Raw genomic sequence first — 11,029 nt, 5'->3', positions numbered from 1 at the left:
GGCAGTGGTGTGTAAATGCGCGTTGAGGGACCGGAGTGTTGGGCCGGTTCATGAGACAGCCCAACAGGCCTGTTTGAATCCTGCGGGTGAGCAGGCGTCAGACAGCCCAACAGGATTTGGGCGTCGAGCACACAGCAGCAGCCAGCTCAGCTTGAACCACTGGAGCAATTTTTTTTACGTAAAATTCCCCAGCGGTACCAAGGATGGAGTGTCATTCAGATCCCTAAACTCCCAAAATGCACATTAAAATCCCTAAATTTACTAATCATATCCAAATCACATATATTTAGATTTAGGGGGTGTTTGGTTCTTTAGGACCTCCTAAAATTCCTATCCCATCGAATGTTTGGATACTAGTTAGGAGTATTAAATATAGACTAATTATAAAACCAATTGCACAGATGGAGACTAATTTATGAGATGAATCTATTAATCCTAATTAGTTCATGATTTGATAATATGGTGCTACAGTAAACATGTGCTAATGATGGATTAATTAGGCTTAATAGATTCATCTCGTGAATTAGCCTCCATCTATGTAATTAGTTTTATAATTAGATCATGTTTAATCCTCCTAATTAACATCCAAATATTTTATGTGGCATAAATTTTAATCCGAACTAAAAGAACCAAGCACCCCCTCAGATTAAACGTCCGTGTGTGTGCTAACATGGAGGTGGATGGGATCCCCTCCACCCTCTCTACTATATCCCTTGTCGCCGGTGTTCACCGTTGACCTACACCCCGAGCCCAGCACCGCTCGTCCCATCCGTGAGCCGCTCGGACTGAACCCCCGCCTGCTGCAGCCCATGAGCCGCCCTGTTGCCGCCCCAAGAGCCCGGCCGATCCAAGGCGGTGCTGCCATGCTACCCATCCATCCAGTGATGGAGCTCCACGCCTGCTCACATCACTCCGGCGAGCTACGCTGCCGCCACTGAGGAGAGCGCATGGCTGAGCTGCGGGCGGGCTATGGGTGCGAGCGGACGGCGATCGAGGCCATGCTCGGACATGGGTGATAGCGAGCCTGCACCTCCCTTCCCAAGCTGCCTCTCGCGCTCCCATCTTCCACTCCCCGGCCGCCATGGCACCATGGCCAAGCACCGGTAGCAGCAAGTCATCTGGGAAGGGGCGGGGGCGATGGGAGCCCTAAGTGGTGCGGCTCAGTAGACAAGGCTGTGGCCTAGCGTGGGTGGTCGGCATCCCGAGGTGGCGGGATGACCGTGCCCCAATGCGACATACAGATGTCACCAGCGACCGGCCACAGGACGGGCAAACAGCGCGAGTGGATTTTTTTCTTTTTTAGTTAGAAAACATGGTTGCATTACTAAAAGAAATCTTCCGGTCTATCACGAACCAAAAAGTATCATAAATGCGTTTTTTGTGTCATAAACCGTGATTTATGATGCGGGAGTAACGAAAACCCTTCATCATTAGTCGAGCGTCATAAACCATGACCAGTGACGTTTCTTATTTCGGTGCGTCACTAAGATAATGATGAATGAAAATTCATCCCACAAGTCATCATAAACTGGCTCTTGCGTAGCGTGCCACGTCAGACCACAATTTGATGTGGCATGATGGTTGTGACAAACTGTTTCGTCATAGATTGAATTAGGCCTAGTTCTTGTTGGACTGAGCCTAATAATTGCTATTGTCATACATTGATTTAGGCCCAATTCTTGTTGTGTCGAGCCCAATAATTGTTGTCATCATAGATTGATTTAGAACCGATTCTTCTTGGACCAATCCAAATAATTGTTGACATCATAACTTGATTTAGGCCCAATTCTTGTTGGATCAAGCGCAACATATGCTGACGTCATAACTTTGTTTAGGTCCAATTATTAATGGATTTAGCCAAACATGTGCTGGTGTCATAACTTTGCTTAGCCCCCACGAAATAATGGGCCGAGGAGGCGAGCCCACGAAATTTTGGGTCCAGTTATTTTCGGGTGTAGCCCATGTAGTGCTTAATTAAAATATAATCTAATTTAATATTAGATACAATTCAATTCTGTAATTGACAACACAATTAATTTGTACGTACCACACATACAAATAAATGTTTCTCATCACACTTCACACATTATTATTCATGACCAAAGAACAAGCACAAGTATATTATCCATAAGAAATCACAAACCACTACACATGATATCTCTCTGACCAAGAACAAAGATGGCCTAGAAACACATTGAGCACAAACCACAATACTGACAAATCAGCACAAGACATGGGCAGATGCGTAAGAAACACATTGACCTTACCCTCTGAAGTTTAGCAATTGATGAAGGAGGTACTCAGTTTCTCTTACTACTTTCTTCAAACTCTCAATCTTCTCAGACTGCATTTTCATTGCTGCATCTAAAACTTGTGCCTTCATCTTCAAGTTGCTCAATATTTGCTTTTGTTCAACAACTTATTGTCTTAGTTCTGCAGTTTCTTGTAACCCTCCCAAAGAAACTTCAAATCTTGAGCTTGTAGCTGAGGCTAGCTGCATGGCCACATAATCAAGAAAGGGACTTGACTACAAATCATGAGGACCAGAATTTGGTACTGCAACCTCAAGGATTGTTTTCCTTAATTCAGCCTACAAATGAAAGGAGCTGAAGTTAAACATCAATCTTAAAGAAAGCAACTGAATAAAGTAAAGAATATAGGAGCAGGATAATCATTTGTTTAGTTATATACCATGACAAGTGATTGAATTTTAGTAATGTAGAAACATGGTACTAGGCCCTACACAATAAGTATTTTATCGGTTGTCTTAGATATAAGGAACAGAATGTGCCATGACCATATAAATGCACAAGTCGGCGTTGTAGATAGATCTAGAGTGGCCAAGGTAAGAGAAGGATCTCAATTCTAACACAATACACTATGAAATTTACTGTTCACTAAAGAAATACTTTAGCAGCATGGGGGTTGTGGCCACATCTAGGCGTAACTAGGCTCCACTACAGATAGAAATAAACTTGAGTAGAGTGGTCTCTAGTGAAGAAGATGTAGATTCAGGAAATTGGAGGGGACTATAGTGAAAATATATGAGATTCTCACTTGTGGAGCTCGAAGATGCAGTGGCGCATGGTTGGACGGGGCAGCCAGTGCTTGCGCGACATCCTTGCTCAACTGCCCAGTTGCGCCAGCATGGGCGCAGCCATTGCAAGGATGCTGAGATATTCCTCCAAGAGTGCTGCCGACCATGCCGCACCTTGATGCCTGCTGCCCAGGTAGCTTGCCACCGCTGCTAAGGTACCCCGTGACCACCGAGGTCAGCTGACACCACAGATCTAGTTGGACTTTACAACCACTAGAGAGGAGAGTGCTGATATTGGAAATACAAGGTGGGAGTTTGTAGGGGCACTATGGCCATGTTTTTATTATTTGGGGGAAGGTGAGGGAATATAGATTTGAAAATCCCGCTTTCAAGTTCCTAGGTGCGAAATGAAAGTTTGGTAAGTTGGACTTGCTGCGGGGTCATTGGCAAGAATGTGCGCTCTTATCAGACCCATATGTCAGTGAAGCTGTGTGCATTTCATCTTGCTTACAACATAGGTGAGAGACGAATATCTAGAAGAGGCCCACACTTTAGTGAACCTGGGTGCGTTTCAGTAGATGATCACAAAGGGGAACATCTGCTTTCTCCAACTATAATGCATACGCATCTGTTTTATTTAACCCATGTGGATGTCAGGATTTTCCTTCTTTTTAACATGACCAAAGCGCACTCGCGTACCTGCTGAATATTTTGCATGCCTACCCATGAACGAAAGCCTACATATTGCCCCCTATACTTATGGTAGGATTCCTGATTAGTGTAGGCCTGCGTATTCTGAGCATCCCACATATTTTCATGGATACTATAATCCTGTGAGGCGTGAGTTGTGTGAAGGTGCACTGCATTGTTGATCGCCCTGTACATTTGTAACACCCTAAATTTCAAATTTTGCAATTTAATAAAATTTGCTAGAAATAAAGTGCATGTGTCTAAGGATTTTAAGGTTGCATTTAAATTTCTTAGGTAATTAAATTTTTTTCAAAATAAATTATTGAAACATAGGAGTTCATTGTTGCATTCATGCTAGTGCATTGTTTTTTATTGTTTGAATTCAAATTTGTGTTTGAATTCAGTTTTGGATTTGTGTTTGTTTTATTTTTTTTCCAAACCTTTTTCTTTTTCCTTCTCTCTTTTGTTCTTCAGCCCGCTCCCGTTCTCCTTTCAGCCCAACAACCGCCAGCTCCCGCCTTAGCGTGCCGTCGTGCCGGCCCATCTCTAGCTCGGCCCATCTCCTTGCGCCAGCCCACTCCTACACCTCCGCATCTCTCCCGCTGGCAGTCAGGCCCTGCCCGTCATCCCCTAACTCCAGCCACCACGCGCAATGAACTCGGATTCGCCTCTGAGTTTGCCGTGCAACCGCCTCCACATCCGCCGTGCATGAGCATGCCCAGGCCTTATTGTGGAGAAACCACCTAGATTAACCCGGCTAAAGTGTACTCAACATTGCCTTATATGCGAACCGACACTTTAATCAAGTTAAAATGGCGGTCCGTCGGGTTTCACCTGATAAAACCACTTCTCTCGAATCAAAACAAAGTATACTCACACAAAGGCAAGTCCAGATATTACAACAATCCAAGTTGATTAATACAGGTCCCAACTTCATTTATTACAACCCAAGAGTTCAAAAGCATAAAGGTAGAGTTCAAATTTCAAAAGCAACGGAAAAGTAAATGATAGTCTAATGTCGATACAAAATACCATGGTGAAGCCTGCCATGATATCAAGCACCACGATCCTCGCCGACCGAGGACGGGTCCCAAACAAGTCAACACCAGCAACCACACCTAAAAACGAATCCACAAGCAAGACTGAGTATACTAATACTCAACAAGGCTTACCCGTTAGGTGGTAACTACTCCACCGACTCTTTGACATGCAAGGCTTTTTGGCTGAGGGGTTTGTTTTGCCAAAAGTATCTAAAGTAGGTCCTTACTTTTAAATTTGAGCATTAGATTCTAGTTGATTAACCATTCTAGGTAAGCACCTATTCTAAGAAAACATGGTAAATAAACAATTTAATTCAAGCATCAGTATCAATCATCATCCTTTGTTCTACTTCTTACTTAGTGCAGAAATGCGGTCAAGCAGTCTCAAACTGTGAGCGGCAGACGATTCGAATCAAGTTTCTTAACCTTGCAAGGTGAACCTAAACCCATGACATATGCGCACCACACCGGGTCCACACATGTCAGTCATCCCCATCAATCCCCGACACATGGCCAGGGCCCACTTCCCTTGGATACAAGGCCCACAGTCCCGGAATGACGCCGTACCATGACTGCACTTGTACCCACATGCTGCAGTAGGGGAACCTAGTTCCAAAGAGAGTGGGGAGTAAGCCCACATCTCGGACCAATCAGGTACTAGGCTTCCCTATCCTATATTAGGTATGAGCTTAGTACTTTCAAATACTTGACCATAGCTCTAAACCCATTTCAACCTTAGTATCTTTTTTCTAGACAAATGGGGCAATCCACCAATTTAGAACCAAAGTCCGGCCCCGTCCGTCATCCTTATGGTTGCAGCATAAATAAACAAGCAACTCCTATAACTCGCGAGTGACAGGAAATCACTCGACTTTTACCGAGTCCTATTTAGCATAGCAACTACTCAGCCTATCATGCTAGTATTCAACCATAGGTACCTAACATCATGCAACTAAGTTTTCAATCAACTCCTATGAACTTAATGCACAAACATAAGAACATAGATATTGCATAATTCAGAAAGCTGGGTTATGCTCCGGGGCTTGCCTTCTTGCCCTAACTCAGCCTTGGGCTCTTCCAAACTTGGTTTGGGCCTTGATTTGCCTTGATTACATCCAGCTGAGCAGACACCCTCTTGCTTCGCGTTCCGATCGAGCTCGTACGTTCCATCAGCGTGGTTAGCTCTACACGAGATGCATATGCAAGATTTTAGTTTCATGCTTTTATGTGTAGGTTGCATTTCATAAACATTGTAAAAGCTTAGGGTGTATTTTGGACCACATTCACTTAGACAAGGTTGTACCCATTTCTTTTCTTGTAAAGAAAGGTGTGTTGTGATTTAAAACTCAGGCTTGACTTGATGGTGATTGTGTACACATATAAGATTTTAACGACTCTGACTTCACAAAAGAGGGGTGGGGGGTCACTCTAGGGTTGCTCAAGGTTCATTTGGAAAGTTATCCTGCTTGTTTTTATTCCTTTTTCATGGTTTAACTTCTATAAATATTTCTGGTAGCTTCTGATAAGATATGGTTCTGAAAATTTTACAGAGGCTTCCTAATCACATCAGTGAGCTAATGTAAAATTTTGGGATGCATTGAACTTCTAAAAACATTAATTAAAATTAAAACAGTACCCTGTGGAAGATTATAGGGATCTATTTTTAACTCAAGTTCCAGTAGTAGTTTGGCTCTGATATTTTTACAGGAGGTTACACTAGTGCAACAGAGGTTCCTGAAATTTTTCCATGATTTACAGTGAAGGACATCTATTTCCCATATTTTTTCTTCATTTAAACTTGTACAAAAAGTTAAGCATGTTTCATCAAGTTTCATACAGTGACCATAATTTTTTTTCCTAGTAAGTATGTTTCATTTGTGATCCACCAAAATGGCTTCACATTTTTCTCTGCCATATTTTACTTATTATGCAAAAAGTAAAATTTCACCCTAGGTTTCAAGGTTAAATCTAAAACAGTAGGTACAACAAGAATTCTACTAACACAAGTTATATATCTGAAACATGCATGTTACAAGGAAGCTAACAAAAGTGGTTTTACAATTTTTAGTGCACTATAAGATTTATAAAGCATTTAATGGCCTCTAGAAAAAATAAAATATAGCACAAAAGACATGGAAGCAACATGCACACACTCCACTCTAAAATAAACTAGACTTCACAAGGAATCCAACGCAACAAGAATCACATTTTTAGCATTTTTCTACTAGTTTCTATGCATTTTCAAAGTTGTCAACCTAGTAAAACTAGTCATTTTCAAACAAGTCCGAAACTATTTGGAAGCTACCCCCTGGAAAACATTTTCCCCTTACGGATCTGTCCTTCTCTTAACACTCTACCCCTGCATTTTGCTATCTATCCCCTGAAAAGAATCCTACCTCAAACATAAACCCATGACTTTGTGGAAAACCCCCTAGAACTTCTATTCACAAGGCAATCAGGTCCTTCTTCAACCTTGGGACAGCACCACGCACAGATCACAGGCATGTCACGCATGGGCATACTGGGGCTAGCCATGGGTCAGGGGGAAAGGCAGCAGGGTGCTAGGAGGAGGGGTGGCGGCACCATGCCTAGGCCAAGGGGCTTCCCTGGCACGGCACAGGTAGGGAGGGAAATAGCGGCGCATTGGGGCTCCGCGCGGCGGCGGCAAACGTCATCGACATTGCCGGGAATGGGCGAGGAAACTTAAGGAAAATAGAAAACAGGTGCAAGCATCATGGTTTGGATCTCACCTAGGTTCCATTTGAGCACTTGGTTGAGGAAGAGGACAGCCAGAGGAGGGACGCCACGGTGAGGCATGCGCGGGGGCGGGTGAAGTTCTGAAAGTTGGGGGAAATTCGAATTTCGGCCGGTAAGGTGGACGTCGGGCAACGAGGAGGGGCTGAGGGTGGAGCTGAGGGAGTGGTGCATCTCTAGGTGAGAGGAATCGAAAGGAGAGGGCCGGAGTTAGGAGGAATGGAGCCGGCGACAGGAAGATCTTGGGAGCTCGGTTCATTGGTAATGGAGGACTAGGACTGGGAGGTGGTTTTGGAGGGGCTGGTGCTCGGGTTTTATAGGCGGGGCAAGGTGAGGATAAGAATGGGCGAGATGATAAGGATGACACGGCGACGCTGCTCGGCATTGGCGGCGAGGGGTGTTGCCAAAGGTGTGGCGCCGAGTGGCAGCCATGCCCGTTCAATGGAGGGGCTGCCCAACCAGGGACGACGGGAGGCGTGGGAGAGAGAGAGAGAGAGAGGGCATGTGGGAGGATGCTTGGGTGGGCTATGGGTGGAGGAGGAGTCCTGCAGGGGCTAGGGAGGGACAAATCCGGCGATCTTTGGCCTGCATGCCAGTGATGGGTGTGCAGGTGGCGAGAGGTTGAAGCTGCCATGTGGGCTCGCGGATTTTTCAGCTATTAAAGTTTGCTCCCTTAAACGACCTAGCTACAGGTGTCCAAAAATTACCTAAAAATACTTGTTAGAAAGATAAAATCACAAACAATCAAATGCAACCAGAATCAGCTCAAAATATGTTACGGTTTGCACACAATTAAAAAAAACAGTTCAAATTGAACTTTAAATGAATTTTTAACCCAAGCAAACACTTCTGAAAATTTTTGTAAAAATATTGTAAAATCACTAAAGTGTCTCTAGTATTTGAATAAAAAAAAGGAGGCATAGTTGTATAAAATAAATTTGGGTTGCTTTACAAATTTGGTTTTTCAACAATAAACAATCAATTTCTGGGCACTTAAATAATGCATGGCCAAAATGCTTATTTATGCATAAGTGATGCTCAATGATGCACAAAAGGATGTTCATGATGTTCAATAATGCACAAAGATTCTTGTGATACATGTGGTGCAAAGGTGTCGTGTTTAACGCGTATTTTCTCACCAAGTTTGGACTTTGTGCTTCATTTCCAAAAATAAAAGTTGGAGTTCAATGTGTGGGCTATAACTTTTATAAAGTCCGACATATGAGGAACTTGGTGGATTTGGAATTCTGATTGTGGGATCTTTGGTAGAGCATGGGCCAAAGCTGTTTTTGAATTGGATTTTTAAATTTGACCGAACTTTGACTTAGTTTTGAGCTCCCTCCGCTCAAAATCAGAAGAAGTGCTTTGAAGGGAAAGGTGTTCAATGTGAAAAGACCTACCACTTTCATATTGGCCAAAATTTTGTTCTTATATAAAATTTGTTTTTATTGGCCTCTTCAAGTGATCATCAATAGGAACGAGTTTTAAGACTTGGCAAAATTTGAGGTGTTCTTGGATCTTAACTCTTAGCAATTTGGAGTTAGCTCTAATTTATTCCTTAATCCCTCTATCGATTGTTTGATTTAGTTTCTTAATTACCCAGGCTGTCACACTTATTTCCCTGGGGCAATAAATACCCCGCCGCCGCTCTCCCGAACCCTCACCCAAAACCCTAGCCCTCACTTGAGCTCTCAGCGCTGCCACCATCTGAGACCGAGCACCCGCCACCGTCGATCTCTCTCACTGCCGCCTCTCCATCACCAAGAATGCCGCCCGAGGATCTGCCAGGAGGTGAGGAGGTCCCAGTGTGGAACCCATGCACCCTCATGCTCTCGCTTTCACACCCGAGCTCGCCGGAGTGGACACCGCCACCGAGACGCCCCACCGAGCCGCACGCCGCCACTACTGTGCCATCCATCTTGTTAACACCCAAGATAGTTTCGCCATGTCTTCCTCTAGTTCCTAGTCAAATCCCTTTGTAAAAACCGAGCTCGGGCGCTTGTTTTCGAGCAAATCTGGTGAGCCACCGCCGTGCGCTACTGCTCGCCGCCATCCTCCGCTGCCTGCGCACCGCTGCTCAGGTCCTCGTTGACCCCAGCCACCCAATCTAAATCCGACATCTTGGATTAGATCTGACCGGAGTCAACCGGTCCACGTACCGGTTAACCCCGTGCGCTCCAAGTTGCTTTTACTTAAGGGCCCCTTGTTTTCCAGTTTTTGCTCCGCGGTCCATCATATTTCAAAGATCTTTAGATCTAGGTCTTGTTTCTTTCACTTAGGCCCCTGAGTTTCTACATAATAGCACCCGTCATCCTAGCCTGGCTCTTTTGTGCATTAAGCCTTCAGTTTATACACATAATTATGTTTTAGCCCTTGATTTCTTCATGTTTAGCCCCCGGAAGTTTTATATCTTCGCCAGCAAGCCCCTGCATCTTGTTTAGTGCATATCTTTAGCATCCTAGACCTGTTTTAAGTGCTTCTTGCTTCTGCGAATTCATCTTAATGCATAGATTAGCTTTTTGAGCTTGTTTTCTCTGTTTATATTATTTGATGTATTGTTTCTTATTTTCTGATCCCTTTGTTCTTGTATGTGCGCGTGTGATCGTGTTAGAAGTACCGTAGCTCGAGGGATTTGAAGCTCAAGACTTTGAAGACTACGAGCAACCGGAGCAAGTGCAGGAAGGCAAGTCATGTCCTTGACCACAGCTTGATCCTAAGAACTTTTACTTTCATGTTCAAGAACCTTTACTTCCATGCACTTTAATTCATAAACATGATGGGACCTAATTAAGCATTGCCAAGTTTTATTCCATACACCTTGATCAACCTAGGCTTACATAATGTTGGGTAGTACATGCTTAGTTGCTCAACTGGAATATGTTGGTATTAATGAGCTCAATTATTAATCTTGATTTATTTATGCTATACCTATCGGTGCAGAATCTGGTCGACAGGTAAATATATGTAGTTTGCCACGCGTTAGATTGGATATGGCCCAACACACAATGACTCAGGATTTATACTAGTTTGGGCAATGGGCCCTACGTCCAGTTTGGGGTTGGTCAGTCGATTGTATTCATGAGCCTAGGTGCTCAAAGTTTGCAGTGGGGGTACAAATGAGCGAGAAGTGGAGAAAGGGGTGTTCGAGGCCCGGTCGTGCTCTAGTCCGAGTGGAGGAGAGTGACGGGGGCTTAAATGTGCGCTAAGTGTTGGAGATAGTGTTTGAGTGCGTATGAGCATTGGAGTTCCTCAAGAGAGCCAGAGAGTCTCCGATAGACCGAACGAGAGAGAGCGTGCCCCCTTTTATAGTTCAAGGGATGGCCTTACAAGTTAGAGAGAGGGATAGAAAAGGTGCACGTGCGCTGCCTAATCTTGTTAGTGCCCATATTGTCAGGTATGGGATGTCCATCGCCCTCCAACCCTGTTCATCTCGTCCGGTCGCTCCGTTGTGACGGGTCGATAGCATAGTGTCCGGCTGACCTGGCAGGACGGCAATGTGCGTTGCATG

The 11,029-nt window shown here is 44.3% G+C and overlaps 1 long non-coding RNA gene across 1 annotated transcript; it reads right to left on the bottom strand.

Moving 5' to 3' along the window:
• Positions 1-2,059: 2,059 nt before the first annotated feature.
• LOC111257867 lies at positions 2,060-4,981 on the bottom strand. The gene is made up of 2 exons (XR_002678461.1): positions 3,058-4,981; positions 2,060-2,590 (listed from the first exon to the last, which is right to left on the bottom strand). It is a non-coding gene; the product is annotated as an uncharacterized LOC111257867 (long non-coding RNA).
• Positions 4,982-11,029: the final 6,048 nt, after the last annotated feature.

This window comes from Setaria italica, chromosome VII, assembly GCF_000263155.2.
Source record: "Setaria italica strain Yugu1 chromosome VII, Setaria_italica_v2.0, whole genome shotgun sequence".
NCBI lineage: Eukaryota > Viridiplantae > Streptophyta > Magnoliopsida > Poales > Poaceae > Setaria > Setaria italica.
The sequence above is the reverse complement of the archived record's forward strand: the minus strand, read 5'-3'. Positions and strand labels throughout refer to the sequence as shown.